This window comes from Leiobunum rupestre, chromosome 11 (assembly GCF_980474605.1).
Source record: "Leiobunum rupestre chromosome 11, qqLeiRupe1.1.hap1, whole genome shotgun sequence".
Classification (NCBI taxonomy): Eukaryota; Metazoa; Arthropoda; class Arachnida; order Opiliones; family Sclerosomatidae; genus Leiobunum; species Leiobunum rupestre.
This window is the reverse complement of record NC_143394.1, coordinates 314,129-334,696: the sequence shown is the minus strand read 5'-3', so window position 1 is coordinate 334,696 and position 20,568 is coordinate 314,129.

Genomic DNA, 20,568 nt, shown 5'->3' with positions numbered 1-20,568 from the left:
AGAGTGTGAGTATCAGCTTAGTTCTAGTTCATAACCAGGTCTCATTTTGTAAATATGTTCTTGTAACTAATGTCGCTAAAATAAACCTTGAGTTTGATCATTCTATCTATGCAAGAGAGCTCCGCTACGAAACTGCAACAGGTTATGGGTCCAGCACGCTTCCACTGCGCCAATTCTTCTCGGATGACCATCTAAAACTCCAAGTCCTGTATCCAGTCCTCAGTATCCGGTTTTTTTCCTGGTAACAATGATAGACAGTCTATCTCGTCAGGACGTCGACAAGTTGACTGGACCGGAAAACCGGAGGAGCTGGAAGCGACAAGTTACTGATATTCTAGTTATGAAGGATGTCTTTGAAATTATTACTGGTGAAAGGACTGAACCAACGCTGACTGTATCTCCAACGTCCGCTGAAACACTTGAATATTCAGTTCTGAGGAAGAAGTACCGGGTTGCTTTCAATACCGCCCGAAGCATTATTTGGTCTACTCTGTCCACCAAGGTTCAGAATATGACGACCAACTGCGATTCTCCAAGTGAAATGGAACAAGCTGCTCGAGATCTACGAGCAGAAATCATCGAACCGCCTCCGGAAGCTGTTAGCGCAGATCATGAGAACAACAAAGTCAACAGACATCGATATGGTCACCCATCTAGCACAGATGCGTTCCTTGTGGGCTGACATTCTGACAGCCACCAACATGGAAAAAAAATATCGTTTGACGAGTGCATTCTCATCGCTTGTATTTTTGAGTCGTTACCCCAAGATGAATATCGAGAATTCAGCATGCTGTGGGACACGCTACCAGAGGAGAAACAGACCGTGGCAGAATTGGAGCGTTTACTGATTGGCCGATGACATGAACAGTTTCAAAGAATCGTCAGGACTCTTAGCACGCTGAGCCGGAGCACAAGGTTCAACCAACTCTGAAGGACGAACCTCAAGACGCAAATCTCGACCAAAATGCTATAATTGCAATAAACACGGCAGTAGTAGGAAACTAAATATGAACGCTTTTTTCCAAGATGGCCGCCAAGATGGCCTCCATAACACCCCCCCAAGACACCCCCAAAATATTTTCCAAAAATTTTTGTCCTTGGAAAAATTGAAAAACATATTTTTGTTTTCAATCTCAAATTTCACCTTGAAGATGATCCTTGACCTCGAAGCTCGAACACTGTCCACAACCACTAAGCCTCGGTCTATCAAATCAACAAGTTTGGTCACGATCGGACAAGGTCGAACCGAGATATCGGCGATAATATGTAACCCCACCAAATACTTCCACTTATTTACTTTTGATATCGTTTTTTCGTTTTTTTCGTTTTTTCGCCGTTTAAAATGCTAATTAGTTATTTGCGAGATGGGGAAACGAATTCGCGACCTTCGTTTTATACCCTTGGCGGTTTTGGCCCCACCCAAAATACTTTAAACGTCTAAACTTGCGATAATAACTATTTCTATAAAAAATATTTGTTTTTACATTTAAAAGTCAAAGGATATGTGTAAGCGTAAGACGTCTCAAAAATCGAGCTCTTTAAAGGTTAAAAAAATGAAGTTATTTATGGGGAAACCAGAAATTAAATGCAAATCGCCTAACGATAATCCTTGTTATTATAATGAGCCATGTCGCAAACACGCTTTTAATTTCTTTGATAATTTAAACTTTAGTGTTAAATGCTGGATTTGTCAAGAACAATGTCTTGACAAGACAATTTTTAAACAATACTTAATGGAACTTTGTGAATATATGGGAAGACTTCATGTAGACTCTTGTAAAATAGACAAATTTCTTTTAAACAAAGTGAATTTAAGAATTCGACTCTTGAAAAATTCCGAGGAATTTATAATTATTTCACAAGAAGATGTTAATATCAAATATAGATTGATTATCGAAGAAGCGGTTCTTACTGCTAAACATATTCTCGTAAATCCAGATCTCCAGCTGGCACATAATGCGATATTGCACAAACAGAGGGCTTTGTACGATCTAACACAAACTGTTGTTAAAACTCTGACAATTTCAGCAGGCGCGAGCGATTTCGTGAAGTCAAATATTTTTTTAGGTAAAATTCCAAATCGTGTAATAATCGGAATGGTAAACAATTCAGCTTACAATGGATCTAGTAGAGAAAATCCCTTTCAATTTAACCATAATAATCTCTCGTTCTTACAACTTTCATTAGACGACCAGAATATACCAGAAACTGCTCTAACTCCAGATTTTAATAAAAACCTTTACACTAGGTCGTATTATTCACTATTCTCGGCAATGGATTTAATCGGAAATAACTCTGGTAATTGTATTGATTACGAAAATTATAAAAACGGTAATACATTATTCGCGTTTGATTTAACTTACGATTCCTCGGCAAACTCTAACAACCTCTCAATTCAACGAAATGGTAGTTTACGGATGGTAATGAAGTTTTCTTCCCCCTTAACTAATATTCAAAACATAATTATTATTGGAGAATACGAAAACCGATTTGTCATTAACCAAGAGCGTCAAGTTACGTATATTACGGAATAAAATCAATCAACGAGGGCAAAGATTGGTTAGTTGTTTCGCGAAATCGTAGTGGTAAAGATGTCTCGAACTCACAGTCTCTCACCCAAACAAGAAGTAACGGTGCTAGGATATGTAAATCCATCCATCAAAATTTACCGACTAGACACTTGCGCCGAATTTGAACTGAATTTAGAAGCCTGGCAATCTCTATTCACATTCGAAAAGGAAATAACTGATTTTTTTGAAGACCAAGTTGCTAGTTTTCACACCTGGCTTCCGCTTGAAGGTTCAAAGATAAAAATCGACTGTTTCAAGGGACAAAAGGAAAAACTCGTGGATGTACGCGCTTGTGCCAGAGGAAAAAACCATTTGTATCATCTTTTTTATTCAACAAATTATGGTTTTAATCTCAACCAAGCAGGGTGGAAAAGATTAAAACATTGTAAACATACAATCGATCAGGAAATTAATTTAATTTTGTCGGCAAAAAATATTATGCGTGACATAATTGTACATGAGCTCACGGATAAAATGTTTGAAATTACCGAAAATTGTGAGAATCCGCATTGTAAATCTTCGATTGCTCACGATGTCTCTTGTAAACTAGGATTTAGCACAAATTTTGAAGACCGAGTGGAAAATATGATATTAATAGCTATCCCCCAATTAAACTACGATCATATTGTTGTAAGATTCCAAAAGAAATTTGGTCTTGATCCCTTAATAGTAGAAAGTCAATTATATTTTGATATTGTACAAAATGTTTCAAACTTAAAATGTGATTTAATTTATTAAAATAAAAACTTTTACTATAATCTGTTTTTATTATTTCTATTCACATATTTAAAGATGGTGGTGTCAAAAACAGACAAACAATTAAGTAAAGTTTATTACGATGTTGAAAGCCCATACAGTTATTCTGACAGTGTTACTTTAAGAAAAAAATTTCCCAAAATTTCGGAAAAAGAAATTAAAAATTTTCTTAGTAAACAACCAACCTACACACAACACAGAGCTAGGAGGTTAAATTTTAAACGTAACAAATTATATGTAACGACGATTGATGAGACATTTATGGCCGATTTATTAGACCTCCCTATTTTACAAACTTTTAATAAAAAGTACCGCTATACGTTATTAGTTCAGGATATATTAAGCAAATTCGCTTTTATTCTACCAATTAAAAATAAAACCTCGAGCGATATTGTGAAGGCCTTTAGAGAGATTTTCAAAAAACGAGTACCCCTTAATTTATGTACCGACGCAGGGACAGAATTTCGAAACGCCCCATTTCGCGCTCTCTTAAAGCGTTATAACATCCACCATTACCTCACGTACTCCGAGAAAAAAGCTTCTATGGTCGAGAGACTCGTTCGCACGGTAAAATCTAAAATTTTTAAAATAATTACCAAGACCGGCGATTTACACTATCTTAATAAACTACCATTAATTGAAAAAGCTTATAACGCTCGAAAACATTCAACAACGGGAATCGCCCCTAAAGATGTCAATAAAAACAATGAATCGGCAATTTGGGAAAAAAACTATGGCAATCTTAGTATGATTGGAAAGGCAAGTTTAAAAATTGGGGATAAAGTTCGATTAGCCGTTGCAAAAACAACATTTGATAAAGCATACAAGGGAACGTTTACAGCCGAAATATTTGAAATTCATAGAGTAATTACGAGAGATCCCTGTATGTATATTGTGACAGATTTAACCGGCAATATAATTAAATGAGCTTTTTACGCTCAAGAAATAGTTAAAATTCAAGTGTAGAGCGCTACAGTCTTTATTCAATATTTTGTTATCCATGGGTAAAGTACACATTCTCCTGGGTCTCGCGATTGTAATATTTGGCGTGAGCGCAACAATAGTTTCATCCGCGATGAAATTTCAAAAAAGAAGTCCCGAATACAGCTTAGATATTGGAATTTGCGACAAAGCCTTCGATTTAGGAAGAGACACGTACCTTGTAAAATGTAACGAAACTTTTGACGTGCGACATTTTAAAAAAGAAGACGGTAGTTTAAAACCATCTATCAGAGGAATCAACTTAACAAAAGATCAATATGATAAATTATGCATTTTGACAGTGACGTGAAAGATGAACACTAATCAAATCCAAGCTATACTTAAGTGTGACCCCCGCTCGAGAGATAAATTCATCGGAGTGTTTCCCGCTAATTGATTACCAAAAGTTCCAATTAAAAAAAAATCATATTGTTTCGTAATCAACACCGATCCTGATACGCTTCCAGGGTCTCATTGGACGGCTGTTTACAAATCGGGCGACACTCTGGACTTTTTTTGTTCTCTAGGAAGATCACATCGTGATTATGGATTTTTGCTAGAGCGATATAGCAAGCGTATTCGACACAATACTCATAAATTTCAATCAAATAAAAGCCAAAACTGCGGACCTCATGTAATTTATTTTATAACCTCGAGATGTGTGGGGATTTCTTACAGTAAAATAATTAACGAATTGTATAATTTCGATTTAAAAAGAAATGATAGTTTGGCGTTGTTGAATATATGTATTCATTTGATGAAAGAGTGGAAACGAAATAAATCAATTTGTTCAAAATAAAAAAAAATGTTTATTTATTTCACACATAATTATTTTTACACATTTTTATTATTCTTGCCAACGAGAAGGAGGGCGGGTCTGTCTTTTAGGCCTTGGCGATTTTTTGGGGGATGGTAATTTTAATTTTCTTTGCGGCGATATTGAAACACCACCGACAGCACCCTCCTCCAAAGACAGCTCTCGATCCCAATCATCTTCCTGGCTTAATTGACTTCCAATATCGGTATTTCCTAAGTATTCTTCAAATATTTCATTTTCTCGATTTAATCGTTTATGCATTCTATCATCGGTAATTGTCTTTTGTTGCTTAACAATCGGCGTAGATGCTTTCCTCTTTCAAGATTCTACATTTTTTAAGAGACTCGGGAATTTTCTACTCTGCTCGTTTTCTCTCTCGCTGAGATATTCTTTCATTTTGCGTGTCATAGTATTTAAACGCACCTCCGCAGCGTCGCCAGCGTTAACTCCCTCGGGCGTTTTGAAAGGTGAATAAATTTGCGAGGTGAACGGGGAATTTAATGGAGCAACAGGTCCGGGGGCTTGAAAGTTTGTAATTTCAACTTTAGGTACCGGTATCGCTTTTCTCATTTCTCGAGCCTCGCTCAGTATTTTTAGAAATTCTCGCAATTTAGAGCGGCTGTTTAAATTAGAAGTTAATATATTTTGCAACTCATTATCTAATAAGTTATAATACGTTTCCTGGGGAGAAACAAGCTGTTTATTTTCTTGAGATATTTGTCCGACACTCGAGGCGGGAACTAAAATCATTTTTTTCATTTTATCTTTTATTGAATAAATTGGCAATTAAAGGAACAATAGAGCCTAATAAAGCCGGTATGAAGAATCCCGTACCTTTCTGAATTATTAGAGCACGCTTCTTTTTTTGCGAAATTTTCGGACTGGCTAAGAACCGTATTGTTTTTTTATATTTAGAAAGTTGTTTTTTTTTGGCTTTAGATAATATAATTCCACCCCCTTTCAAGTTTTTGCAAACGGTTTGTAAGGCTTTTAATTGCTTTGGAGAACTGTTAGCTAATAAATTTTTACGTATCCCTCCTTTAGATTTATACAATAAATTTCAATATGGATAGTGTGTTTTAAACCTGTCAGAGGGATTTGCAATAGGAGTAGTTTTTTTACGTACTGTCTTTTTTGGTGTCATTTTCTTTAATGAACTTGAAAATAATATAGTAAATTATTTATTATTGGAAAAAACTACCATTTGTGGTCCGATTTGATTAAATGTGTACGATCTTAATCGTAAGATATCTGGAGTGGTTACAGATGTGTCTATAAATAGTGAATTGTAAGGTTCTCTAGTAGACATATCGTAGGCCATTTTAATTATTTTTGTGTTATTTGGAGATATTTGATTGGCCAGATATTGGATTTGACTTAGATCTCGAGGAGATTTAAACAGATTTAGATATGACATATTAAGAGAGATTAAACGAGATTGTTTGCCTCGAGGAAATAGGGTTTGTGAGATTAATACGACTGAAATTTCATAATGATGACTGTCTACGGTAACTAATTTAGCAATTTGATCATTTTTGTAAAGCTCTTCTGCTAAGTCGTCAATAATAAGTAAAGAATTTCTATTTGATTCCCAGAACTCGCTGTCCATTGGAGGAAGTCCTTGAATAAACTCTATATCGGTTAAAAACTGAGATAAATCATGGTAACCTGATTGCCAAACAGAATAACAATAAATAATTTTAATAGGAGGTTTATCAATTAATTCATTCCTCCATCTAATTAGTGAGTTCGTCCATGCTGACTTGCCCGACATAGTAGGGCCTGACACCATCATTCGAAACGGTGAAAGAAATTTTATATAAGACATTACTGTTTAAACAAAGACAACATACTACGTATTTTGTTAGTACATTGCCTGTTTTATAGAATATATGAAAAAATAAACAAACACATTTTTAAAATTTAAAAAATTATTTTATTAAAGATTAATGTTTCTTATCAAAACCATCCCTTCACCAGTTATATAAAGTTTCAAAATAACATACAAAAATAACATTTTGAATAAAAAAATAAAATCATAATATCTCCTTCACCAAAAAATAATTAATTCCCGTTTTTTAGTAAAAATTCAATTTTGGAAGTTAAAAGTTTAAATCTTAGGTTATTTAAAAATAAAGTATTTACTCGATTTTCGGAAGAGATTTCATTTACTATAACTATGTGGTTAAATGACACCTGTTTTGCAAGTTTTTTTGTTACATGTTTTTTAGATTTATAATTAAAAGACAACTTTATTTTACAATTCATTATTTTCACATTCTAAATAGCCATAGGGGACACTGGAAATATTATCTTGTAGCACACGTTTACAAAAAGTCTTTTTGAAAGTTTTACTTAAGTTGCCAACACGTAAAAGCATTTTGTACTTATCTTTTATTACGTTAAAGGGAATTTTCACCTTAAACTCGGTATTTGGCACAAAAATCATTTGTTTGAAGGCGTCGAAATGTATGATTTCTGAATTTTCCCTGGTAAGAGTTATTCCTTTAAGTTTTATAATTGTCCGATTATTTTCAAGTTTATAGCTGTAGCTTTTTGGTCCAGTTGATACGAATTTTGTGATATATGAATTCGGAGTCTCGCACGTAAGTTCACCTAAATTACCACCAAGGGGGGGGTAGCCACTCGTGTGGTTTATGTGTAAATTTTATTCCGTCAGTGTCATAATAAATTACACGCTTTCCCAGCTTATTAATTAACTTATGCAGATGAATACGACCGTAACTGGTGACAAAGGAAGCCACAATAACATTACCTTTTGAAAATGTTGGGGCTAGCTCACTTTTTTTTTAAAGCTTACCATGGCAACATCGTTGTTGATTAAATGAAAGTCTGTTAATTTATTCGATGTGTCTGCTATAATCTCAGTTAATTGGGAGTATCTATGTATAATTTTAGTTGATGATTTATCCATTCTTAACGCCATTCTGCCATATAACGAATTTTGCGCCAATTTCGCGGAAGTTCTTAAGGATGGGTTATCAACAATTTCCTCAGGCTCTAACCTTACTCCATCAGCTTCGTATATCGCGTCTAAATACTCTTTTTGCTCTTGATATGTTTTAATATTGGGTGGAAATCCTGAATTTTTAACTTTTGCTCTAAAAAAAATGTCAATATATGTTTTGAAAAAATTGGTTGTAATACTATAGTGGTATACTTCGAAAATTTCTAACAGTTTGTAGTTACATTCTTTTATTGAATAGTAGATTTCCACCGAGGGTAAGACTACCGTTATAGCGCGTTCGTCAATACTGTGGGTACATTTGTAATCATTATTTATTACACAACTTCTGCATAAAGGATAATAAAGTTTTTTATTAAATCGGTATGGAAGAACGGGTAAGTAGAGGTCTCTGGGGGGGGGGAGGATTCGACAACTAATTATTCCAAAATACGCGTCTGGGGCATAATCAAAATTGTGTGTGATAACTTTAACATTTTTACAACCGTATTCCATTTTTTGTAAACAATAGGCGTACAGACTACAAAAGTCAAAATATCGGATTTGTTCTCCAAGTAAGGGTTCAATTTCATGGTACAGCTTAATTGTTTCTACACGACCACCCACTAGCGAATCTCTAGGGTTAATTTTAGGAATGATTTTAATTGTATTAAAAAATACTTTCGCCTCGGCATTTTTTCTCAACAGTTCTAATATTTCACATTCAAAAATTTGAATATATGTGTGGTTTGGTAAATTTTGTTCATTAAATTCTTTTCGATCTAATTCTCTTTCTCTAATTTCTTTGAATGTTTTTCCGACAATTGAATTAAAGCTCGAGCTAGAAAAATGTTTTGGACAACCGTGCCAGAAATCACCCATTACATCAATTACTATGGGTGGATTTTCACAGTAGCCATCTACAAAATACGGACCTACAGCCTGTTCCCCTGCCGCGGATCTGACAGTTTGCAAAATTAAATTATTTTCCTTCTCGTACCAAGATAAATATTTTAATGCAATCTCGCTTTGATTCTGTCTACTTGCCAAACCGATAGCAGGAATAGTACATAAGGTATATGGTTCTAAAAACTTGTCAATAAAAACATTATTAAGTGCCCCAGAAAGAGAAATATCCCCATAATTACTGATATCAATTTCAATTAGTTCTTTATATAAGATGCGAAATTTCTGCATAGCTAAGCGTAATAAATTACAATCTAAAAGACAATATGCTCTGGATTCTGATTTAATACAATAGACCGGTTCGAGCTGTTTGTGTGAATACCAATTTTTAAATTATCGGTATTCAAATTCTTTCATTTTATGGGGTTCAAAGTATTTTTCGTCCGGTATTTTACCTGAATAGTTCAAAGTGTCTTTCGTCCAAAAAATATAGGGAAAATATCCTTTAGATTGAGGCAAAGTAAACATTTTAGGAAAATGTCTTAAAGGAGCACTAACATAGTTCAAAGAATCTACAAAACGAATGTCTACACTTTTAATATAAATAGTGAGTATCTTGGCTCCATCGTAAATAACCTCGGGAATGACATGATTAATTAATTTAGAAATAATAAACATTCCGTCGAAAGATCTTAGATTATGGGCCATTACGATGAGGTTTGTAAATTTTGGTCTAATAGTTTTTCTCTTTCGTTTCCCATCAGTTAGTAAAATAGTTTCATGTTGAAACAAAAAATTGAGAAAGTTATTTACACAATATTGTCCTTCAAAAACCGTGGTTTCCACAGGCTGATTTAAAATTTCACTTTGGGCCACTAAGAGAATGGGTTTATGCACATTATTCTCGATTATAGTCTCAATATCGAAATATACATAGGATCGTGGTTCTTTTTTAAATGTCGACTGTTTAACATAATGCTGGTTTGGAGGATGATCAATTTTGCAAGACTCGCAAGCTGTTTCACATTTGTGAGTTTTTGAAGATTCAAATTGAACACAGCATTTTTCGCATCTGTGGAAAAGCTTGCAAGTTTCATTTTTAAGGTGAAAACTATAACATTCCCCTTGTTTTAAATATCTATTGCAAAGTTTACAACGAATTAAAGGAATTTCTAAAATTTCGTGAAATTCTCGACCTAAACACCTTTTACATTTAATATTTCTAGTGTCAAAACAGTGGTGTTTGTTCCTACGAGCGGTAGAATAAAAATTTTTTTCACAATCTAAACACGAAGCTACACCGCCCCAAATGGAATGTAGATTTTTAGCTAAATGAACGTGCGTGCCAATTTTTACAAGTAGAATTTTGTGTTCGGCAGGAGGAAAACCCTTGAAATAAATTTGAAAATTTTCCGTGGCGTTAAATATTATTATCTGATACTTTGGGGCTAAATATGATTGAAATTTGGCTATATCACCAATTTCTACAGTGCCTCTAGCAATTCCTACATCATCGTGCAATTTCTTAGCGGCTTTAGTTTGCAATTTACTACGAAAGTATGTTAAGGTTCGATATTCTTTAAGAACGGTTGTTAACGAAAGTTTTTTCTTTTTGTACTCGGCAATTTCACAGAGCTTTATTCCTACTGTAAGGGCTCTTGCTACGCATAAATTATCGATATTGTTTATATAGTAAAAATTGGTTTTAGTTTTCAAAAAAGCATCAAGATCAATAATATCTCTGTTTTTTAAAGCTAAAAATTTTTTTCCCATTTTCTGTGGGGATTTCAAAAGAATTATACTAAATTTAATTTCTCCATCTAGTAAGAAATCTTTTTTCGATTGAGCAACGCGAGCTATATGGTTAAATATTCGAGAAACAGTTAACTGATCAATTTTAATAAATTTAATGTTAATTGGATGTTCTAAATTTTCCGATTGAATTGCAAATCTGAGGAAATCGAAACCGGGTGCTTCTTGTCTTACGTATTTGATAATTTTGGACAGAATCTTTTCAAATACTGTAAAAAATAAATGTGTGGGGATTTCGTTTAAATCTATAAGTTCTAGGTCAATATCCAGTTGTTTACATTTCCACTTTTTTGAATTTCTAGGGCTTAATTTTTTAATTTTATAAAACTTTTTATAATTAAAACTGTTTAACGATAAAAAGTCTAATTGAGAGTCCGAATCGTAATCACTCGAGTCTTCCATGTTCTAATTTCGTTTCCAGGTCTAAAATATTATTCTAATTACTATTACGAATAATTAATTAATGAGTTTAACTTGCCTTCGTGGGTGGAACAACAATTTTTCCTTCCGTCTGCTCAATTAATTTTTTCAGCCTGTTTGTTGAGTTTATGATTCGAATAACATCCATGGATAGGGTGTTAGCTAAGAATTTCACCCTCTTATAATCACCCTTCCAGAGTTCATCTTGGGGAAGATGTTTGATGTTTTTATATGAATATATCTGGATATCTAGATATAACCCCTTGTCGCTCGCTTTTTTTCTCGGAGTTTTAGTTTCGTAACACACTCCACCTTTCTTGACTTTCACTGATTGTTCGATACCGATTTCTTCAATGTTTGACATGCGACGAACCTCTTGAATATAGTCCCCCTCCGATTCGTCCGACTCTAATATCATCTCCTGTTCGGACCTATCAAAAACTGAAACTACCTGACTCGCGGAGATTTGACTATTACTTGTGGAAGCCATTTTAACCTGTTATGATTCAATAGTAAAATTTTGCCCTTTTATACCAAATGTATTTTTCATTAATTTTTTTCAAAATATAAAACCTTGAATATTAAAGTGATTAATACTACAAGGATAGAACCCAGTTATAATTTATCAGTATGTAAACGGTATTTAAAATTGTTTGTGAATAACAATTTAAATATGTAGACATGTAAAAAAATATAAAATTATTAATTATTTTTTTGAAGGACTTTATATTTAATTTCGTGACAAAAAAAGACAACGCCCTAAGAGTTTTAATATTATTTTGCTTTAAAAATCGATTATAGATGTAAGAATTTTGGTAATTACAGGGTTAGATGTTTTAAAATTCTATGGGAAGAAATATATTTCTGCGAGGTATAAAATTTAAACGAAGGGATAAAATTATATTTCTGCAGGGTGTATTTGATAAAAAATTGTCTTTTGACTTCATTTTAAAACAGGTTAAAATCAGGATGTAAAAATTAAATATTCTGAAATCTTTCTTATAAAAGCGTGATTTTCAACGTATTCTTTTTATAAACCATGGGCTCTCGCGAAGTTTTGACTGTTTCTGGTAAGATTACTCATCCTCTCGCTATTAACCTTTTTTCACTAAAATATTTAGCTTTACGTAAAGTTAGGAATTATAACCTTTTTAAAATTAACGATATTTCAATTAGAGTTGAAAATTACTGTATGAGAACTGTCTTTCTTGAGTGTAAAGCATTAATAGAACCCTTTAAAAAAATTGTTTTTGCCTGTCCCTTTATAAAAAATTCTTTCAAATTATCGCCAGCTGTTTTCGCTTCGGTTTTTTCTAGAAGAATCAATAACAATTCTTGTCTATTTGACGTTCATTCTGTTAATTTTGTCTGTCCCCACGAGGCTTTTGAGTTTGACGGCTTATTGTTCCACACTCAATCCTCTCTTGAAGGCTGGTTTTCTTACGAAATTTTACGTCTAATTGGAAAACATATGTGCCTATATAAAAATTTAAATAGGATCCCATGGTTCCGTCAACACAAAAATCGTAGGAGCCTTCAACGTGATCTTTTGATACTCTTTCAATTACAACAAGTTTCCTTTTTTCGAAAAAAACATTTATCTATTACAACTGACTTTCGCCTAACACGATATAACATTCGTTTAGAATTAGGCATGATCGTTCTATTTTTTATTAATGATTTGGATCGACAAGAAGTTAAAATAGTTACAACTTTAGAGTAAGGAATACTAATTTTAAAAAAATAATTACAATAATTAACATAAATATTTTTATTTAGTTGCAAATTATCTCGACCGAATCAAAATTTAAACGATCGTCGGCAACTTTTCCAACTGCGACTCAAGGTATTTACAATAATTTATTCATTTTTTTTAAAAAACTAAAACTATTTATTTTTTGAAATAGGACTCAAACCTTATAAAATTTTAATTTTTTTATTTAAAGACTTTTTTGTGTTTTTATTTTTTAATTTGTTTATTTTGGTGAAAGATTTTAATTTTTAAAATGTTTTATATTTTTTATTTTAAATGTTTTTATTTTAGAAAGTTTAAGTGTTTTTTAAATATGTTTTCCAAATCAACTAGCTTTATTAATTTAATTCAGGCGGTGGAGGTTGTTTTTAATATTTCATAATCAACTTTTTCTTTTTTAACTAGCTTTATTAATTTAATGTTGGGATTGGTGTAAAGTTCTTTTTTCTCTGTATTAAAAATCCTTTGTTTTCATCTTTTTTATCCAACGCATTTTCAAGAAACTTTATTAGTACGCTTTGTACTAGATTTAATGTTTTTCTATTATTATTATTATTATCTTTTTTGTTTTTTTCATCTCTTGCGCTATCTTTTTTGTTTTTCATCTCTTGCGCTATCTTTTTTGTTTTTCATCTCTTGCGCTGTATACCCTTGAGCCTAACCGCCTATATCAAACAACCCATTAATTATTTATTATTCTTTCTGGTTTTTTTTCATGTATTCTATGTACTTTTTTATACTAATATCGGTTAAACTTTAATGTTTTATGTTTGTTTTTGTAATTGATTAGTATATTAACTGAAAAAATGTATAAGTACATTTTGTACTAGGTTGTTTTTAAAAATTGAATATAATTGTTTTTATTAATTTATAAAAACAGGTTTAAGAAGGATAGTGATAATTAGTTAACCTTAGTTGTATTAAAAATTAATAATTATTCCCAAAGACAATATTTTTAAATTTTAAAAATATATGTCAGGCTTAAACTATAAAATCTCAAAAGAAATCTATAATTAAGATGTCTGGTGAATTACATCTAAAGCCTGTACTTTCTTTGCCGCCATCTTTAAAAAAAATTTTCTCTTCGAGTAGTAAGAATGTTTATTCTTTGTAATACTCGTCAAATTTCGCGATGGAATCACAAGAATTTAAAAAAAGTTTAAGTCTGAACTTCGTGTTAGATCAAATTCAACATGTTGGCACTGTACAACATTCGATCTGTTTTAATTCACACATTCTCGAACTGTATACTTCCGAAGCGATTAAGACCAAAACCAGTGTTTTTATTTGTGAGATGTTAGAGCAACAAAAAGAATTCTTGTGGTAAATATTTTTTAGATATATTCGTTTTTAATAGGTTAATTTATTTATATTTATAAATTCTAGCCTGAATTTCCAACCCGACATCTTGTTTTGTACCGAAGAGGAAAAATACCTTCTACGAATTGATGTAATTATAATTATTTTTATTATACACTTAAAATATTTTTAACATTGTGTTTTTATATTTTTCAGCCTTCAAATTATTTATACAACCTTCTTTAATTCTTTATTATTAATTTAATTTGTTAGCTTTTAGTTTTATTGGTAGTGTTTCATATGTTGTTAAGTGTTTAAAAAATATATTGAAATATCATAGTTATTAAATATTACAATAACTAATTGTGTTTTTTGATTACTTAAACTAGCATTGTTTTTAAAATAATAAAATATTTGCGAAAAATGAAAACTTATTTATATTAGTTTAATTATTTAAAGTATTTTGGGTGGGTCCAAAACCGCCAAGGGTATAAAGCGAAGGTCGCGAATTCGTTTCCCCATCTCGCAAATAACTAATTAGCATTTTAAACGGCGAAAAAACGAAAAAAACGAAAAAACGATATCAAAAGTAAATAAGTGAAAGTATTTGGTGGGGTTACATATTATCGCCGATATCTCGGTTCGACCTTGTCCGATCGTGACCAAACTTGTTGATTTGATAGACCGAGGCTTAGTGGTTGTGGACAGGTGTCAGGCGTCGAGGTTAAGGATCATCTTCAAGGTGAAATTTGAGATTGAAAACAAAAATATGTTTTTCTTTTTTCCAAGGACAAAAATTTTTGGAAAATATTTTGGGGGTGTCTTGGGGGGGTGTTATGGAGGCCATCTTGACGGCCATCTTGGAAATAAAAGCGTTCATATTTAGTTTCCTACTACTCACGGCCATTATGCGAAGAACTGTCCAGAACCAAGGAAACCATCGAAGAATACAATTACGGTTGATCAACCATTAGACTTCGTTCATCTTGCATCTGATGTCAAAAATAACCTAAACGCAGATCTTCAAGTTTGGCATGAGCGCCTAGGTTATCAAGATAAACGCCATGTAGCCAAGACACTGAAGAGGCTCGGCTATAACGTTATTGAGCAAGAGCCGAATAGGCAATGCGAAGGATGTATGTACGGCAAGATCACTCGACATCGTTTTGGAACCCGTCTGGACAAGGCTGAAAAATCTGGCGAACGTATCCACTCAGATCTCTGGGGACCGTCACCGACACCGTCGATGCAAGGGAAGAAATATTATCTCCTCTTCAAGGATGAATATTCCGGCACTCGAGTCGTTTATTTCCTGACAAAGAAGTCTGAGGTGGTTGACCGTTTCAAAGAGTTCCTTGCTCTGTGCAAGAATCACGATCATACCGTCGGGGAACTGGTCACGGACAATGGTACCGAGTACGTCAACGAAGAGTTCCGTCGCATCACGAATGAGTTGGTCTCAAACATCGCACTTCAATGCCATATACTCCTGAACAAAATGCTGTTGCTGAGAGGGAAAACTGTACGAAAATGGAATCTGTTCGAGCGATGCTTCATTCCAAACCTGGGTTGCCGCTTAAACTCTGGGCTGAAGCCGTGAACACAACAACGCACGTCCTCAATCGTACAGCGCCGACACGCACTCCGGATAGGAACCCATACGAACTGTGGACCGGGAAAGCTAATCCTTACATTAAACTTTTTCGGGTGTTTGCTACCGAATACATTGCTCGCATTTCAAAAAACAAACGGAAAAAGCTGTCGAAGAAAGCGTACAAGGGTTTTCTTGTGGGTTCGAAGACAACGCTGATGGCTACAGAGTCTACTTACCAGAGCTGGATGATGTTCTGTGATCTCGAGATGTAAGATTCTTCTTATTATGACTTGAGTTTGATCATTCTATCTTTGCAAGAGAGCTCCGCTACGAAACTGCAACAAAACTACATTGGAGACAAATAAAGATTTATTCTCTCCGGGAGTTGGAAGATTAAAAAGCATTCAAGTGCAGCTTCATATGAAACTAAATGCTATACCAGTCTTTGGCGAGGCCAGATCCATTCCATATTCTCGCACGGAAGAAGTATAAAAAGAATTAAGACGCATGGAAAGAGAGGGTATTCTAGAGGAAAACATTTTTCAGAATGGGCATCGCCCATTGTTATCGTTCTGAAGCCGGATGGAAGCATTCGTATTTGTGGATTTCAAGTGTTCTGTAAATCCACAACTAAATGTTGATAATTATCCGCTTCCAAAACCGGAGAATCTTTACGCCAAATGCACAGTTTTTCCAAGCTTGACTTGAGGGAAGGATACAATCAAATCGAGTGGTATGCAGATTCACGACAATCTGAAGTCATAAACACACCAATTGGCCTTTTCCAATTTACAAGATTGACTCAGGGAATAGCATCATCATCTGCTATTTTCCAACGAATAAAGGAACAAATATTAGACTGAATAAAACAGGCACTGCCCTTTCAAGACGATATTCTAATTGGAATAGCAAGTTCTACGAAGGACCTGGTCACCACATTGTACGAAACACTGACTACTGTCTCAATCTGAAGAGAGAAAAATGTAAATTTCTAGAAACAAAGTTGGATTTCCTGGGTCACTCTCTAGACGCCACTGGATTGCACCCTCAGGAATCGAAGATGGAGGCAATAATGAAGGCACTGACACCCATAAACCTAGAAACGTTACGATCATTTCGAGGACTTTTAAACTATTATCGTAGATTTCTACCTAATAATGCTACCAGATTAGCACCTCTATACACACTTTTACAGAAGACATCTAAATGGAGTTGGGATCCAGAGCAAGTTAAAGCTTTTCAAGCGGTTAAAGAAACGCTCAAAGAATTCAACATCTTACAAGGAGACGACCCTAGGTGTAACGCACCGATTTTGATCAAACTCGGGGGTTTGGTAGAACTTCATGTAACTTGAAACACCATAAAGGGAAATGTCTCCATAGGCAACCGTTTTGCCATGGCAACCAAAAATGTTTTTGACAATACAAAATGGAAATTTTCCTATTGAATATAACATGGGAATATGAACAAATGTAAGGGTACCCCTATAAAGATTTTGATCAACTTCGAACTTTTTCATTATTTTCTTATTTATATTTTCTATTTTGAGCATTTTCAAAAATTAAATTTTTTTACAGGGGATACCCTTAATTTGGCTCAGGCTAACGGAGAGGGTCCAAGCAAACTGGCCGCCTCGGTGGATTGGGTAGCCTGCTGTGGGGCGACGGGCCTCCATATGCGGGCACGGCGTCCCTGTTTCCCGGCCTTTTGGAGTCCACCGGGATCTCCGGTGCCAGCTGTGCTGGGTTACTTGGGCTGCTGTGTGCTCGTCGTTCCCCTTCAGGAGCTCTTTCCAAAGGGTTTGGCTCTCTACCTTCCTAGGTAGGGTGTCGGCCGGAGTTTCCAGAGCATCCGCTCTCATTCCCACTGCTGTTTGCGAAGTAGCGAGCTGGTCTAACCATTGCTGCACCTTCTGCTAGGTTGAGCGGCTTGCGTCGAGGGTGCGACCATCAGTAGTAGGGTTCTGCTACCCATGCTAGTTTTGTCACCTGTCAGGGCTTGTGGACGCTGGCGTAGGGCATTCTGATGATAGACCTCCGGTGGTGTGGTTTGAATCTTACCGGTACACCGGGCTATAAATCTGACACATGTCAGGATACAACATTTGAAATAATCGACTCACTTCACGTGCATTTCGTTGACCATCTCCGTAGTATAATTCGACCATCCTGGACCGCTTTTCACAGGTATAACGAGGCATCTTTTTATTTTACTGGAGTACGTTCAGAGAATGATTTTAAAACGAAGCTGTGTCTCTTTAAATACTAAAATGGAGCCACACTTTAAGCGACAGAGTAGTGCAAAATAAAAAAAACGTGGGAAATTCAGTTGGCATAAATTAGATGGTTTCGTGGACTTCTTTCTTGCACCATTCTTGACCCAAATAAGACGCGTGTTGATTGAAAATTTAGTGTGGGATCGCTTTAAATCCTTAATTTCTGAAAACATGTAGAGTGCTGTGGAAAATGTTCAAAGAAATTGGTTTCATTGGAAAAGAACACTTTTTCAAGAAGATAGGAGCTGATGAAAAAACAAGCTGTCCATAGGGGCCAATAGCCTTCGCATTTTTGTACGTAAATGAAAAAAATCACGTTAAACGCCAATTTAGTCCTACAATAGGCTTAAAAACGTATCAGTAGGCCAACTAGGTACAAAGGTCAAGTTTTAAAATAGTATTTAATGTGAAATCTTTTTGGTTTTCAACCATTCTCTAATGTAAATTGCATCTAATCAACATTTCACTAAATTTTTCTCGTGGTCAGCGTGCTTTTATGGTTGAAATATTTTATGGTGTAGCCAATCGTAACGTGCATAGGGTTAGTGAATTGTTCACCGTTCGATATCCAGATAGAAGACCAAGCCACAACACCATTCTTGGAGCTGTTCGTGACTTTTAGACTTACGGAAACGTCAATCCCAGATTTCGTTAACCAGGTTGTCAAAACAACAACATGGAAGACACTATTCTAGCCTATTTTGTTGCGTATCCTCGAGCAAGTGTCAGAAGTGCAAGCGACAATCTCGGTTTAACGAAGAACTACGTGTGGACCACTCTTCACAATCACAACTTCCATCCGTATCGAGCAACGTAGATTGGATTTCTGCAACTGGCTAATAACCATGTCTGAGGAGAACCCAAATTTCATCAATCAAATGCTGGTGACCAACGAGTGTTTTGTGGAAGAGATGGGCCTTTCAACCATCAAAACACCCACAAATGGTGTGACGAAAATCCCCACTGTGGTTTTCCTCACTATCATCAACGACAACTCCGACTGAATGTTTGGGCGGGTTTGATCGGGGATCGAGTTATTGGCCCATTTTTACTCCCAGCTCGTCTTAATGGACAACGCTACTTGGCGCTTTTTGAGAACGAAATAGCAGACGGTTTAGAAAATATTCCGCTGGAAGCTTACAGACAGATGTGGTACCAACATGACGGCGCACCAACCACGTACCTAGATGTGTAGTGGAGCATCTTAACAAAGATTTCCTTCAGCACTGGGTTGGCCGGTACGGTCACGTTCGATGGGCTGCGAGGTCTCCGGACCTAATTCCGATGGACTTTTTCTTGGGGAGGTTCATCAAAGCACAAGTTTACGTGACACCCGTTGATAACATCGAAGATTTGCGTCACCGAATTATTGCAGCCTTCGAACTTGTCTCTCCTGATATGATCAGACGCTCGTTTCAAAACATGCTTCAACGTGCCTAAACATGTATCGCACAAAAATGTGAAGGCTATTGGCCCCTATGGACAGCTGGTTTTTTTCAACAGCTCATATCTTCGTGAAAAAGTGTTCTTTTCCAATGAAACCAATTTCTTTGAACATTTTTGACAGCACTCTACAACTAAACCAGAACAACTAAAGAAACAATCAAAATCAAACCCATCCGAGATGTATTGCATATCAAAACATCATCAGCGAACCAAATACCCTCCAAATCGTTTAAACCTTAAATAGTGTTTTAGATATTGTGTAAAAATAATGATAACGTAAAAACCCAAAAGAGGGTATTGTTGTTTATGCATGCAAAAATAGAAAACCTAAAATATGTACGGTCTAGCTGGATAGCAGGAATCTTTTTAAAAATGTATCTTCTTTGGCCCAAATGAATATAGCACAGAATGAAATACCTCCAGCGAATATGTTTGAAATTTCTCAGAAAGTGGACTTACTGCAGAAAAGTGTTAGGGGCATGAATAATTGGGGCTACTTTTTCATACACTAAGGATTCTGTTCTATTGAATTAATATATAAATCCACTTAACTGGTTTCAATAATTTCCTTTTTTACCTCTGTTAATTCAAAACCGTTCATTGTCAGCTGGAATATCATCATATGGAGACAATTTGGGAATTCTTTGCTATGACCCTAATGAATATTGCATATGTAGTTCATCAACGAGGTCCATTTGCCATGCGTTCTTCTTTAGTTTTGGATGAACGAGCCTCCCAATAGAGGCGATTGATAATAGACTGCATCCTAATCTCAATGTCTTCACAAGTCATATCCTACTTTTAGCCCCATGCCAGCTGTCAAATTCTTCAACTATTTCTGAATGTTTCTTTCTCATATGTGCAGTAATTACAATATGACGGTCCGTAACAAAAGTACCAATTTTATACCTTGTTCATGGAAAAATTTTAAGCCTATGTTAAGGCCTACCATTTCCATTTGGTTGGAGCTTTTA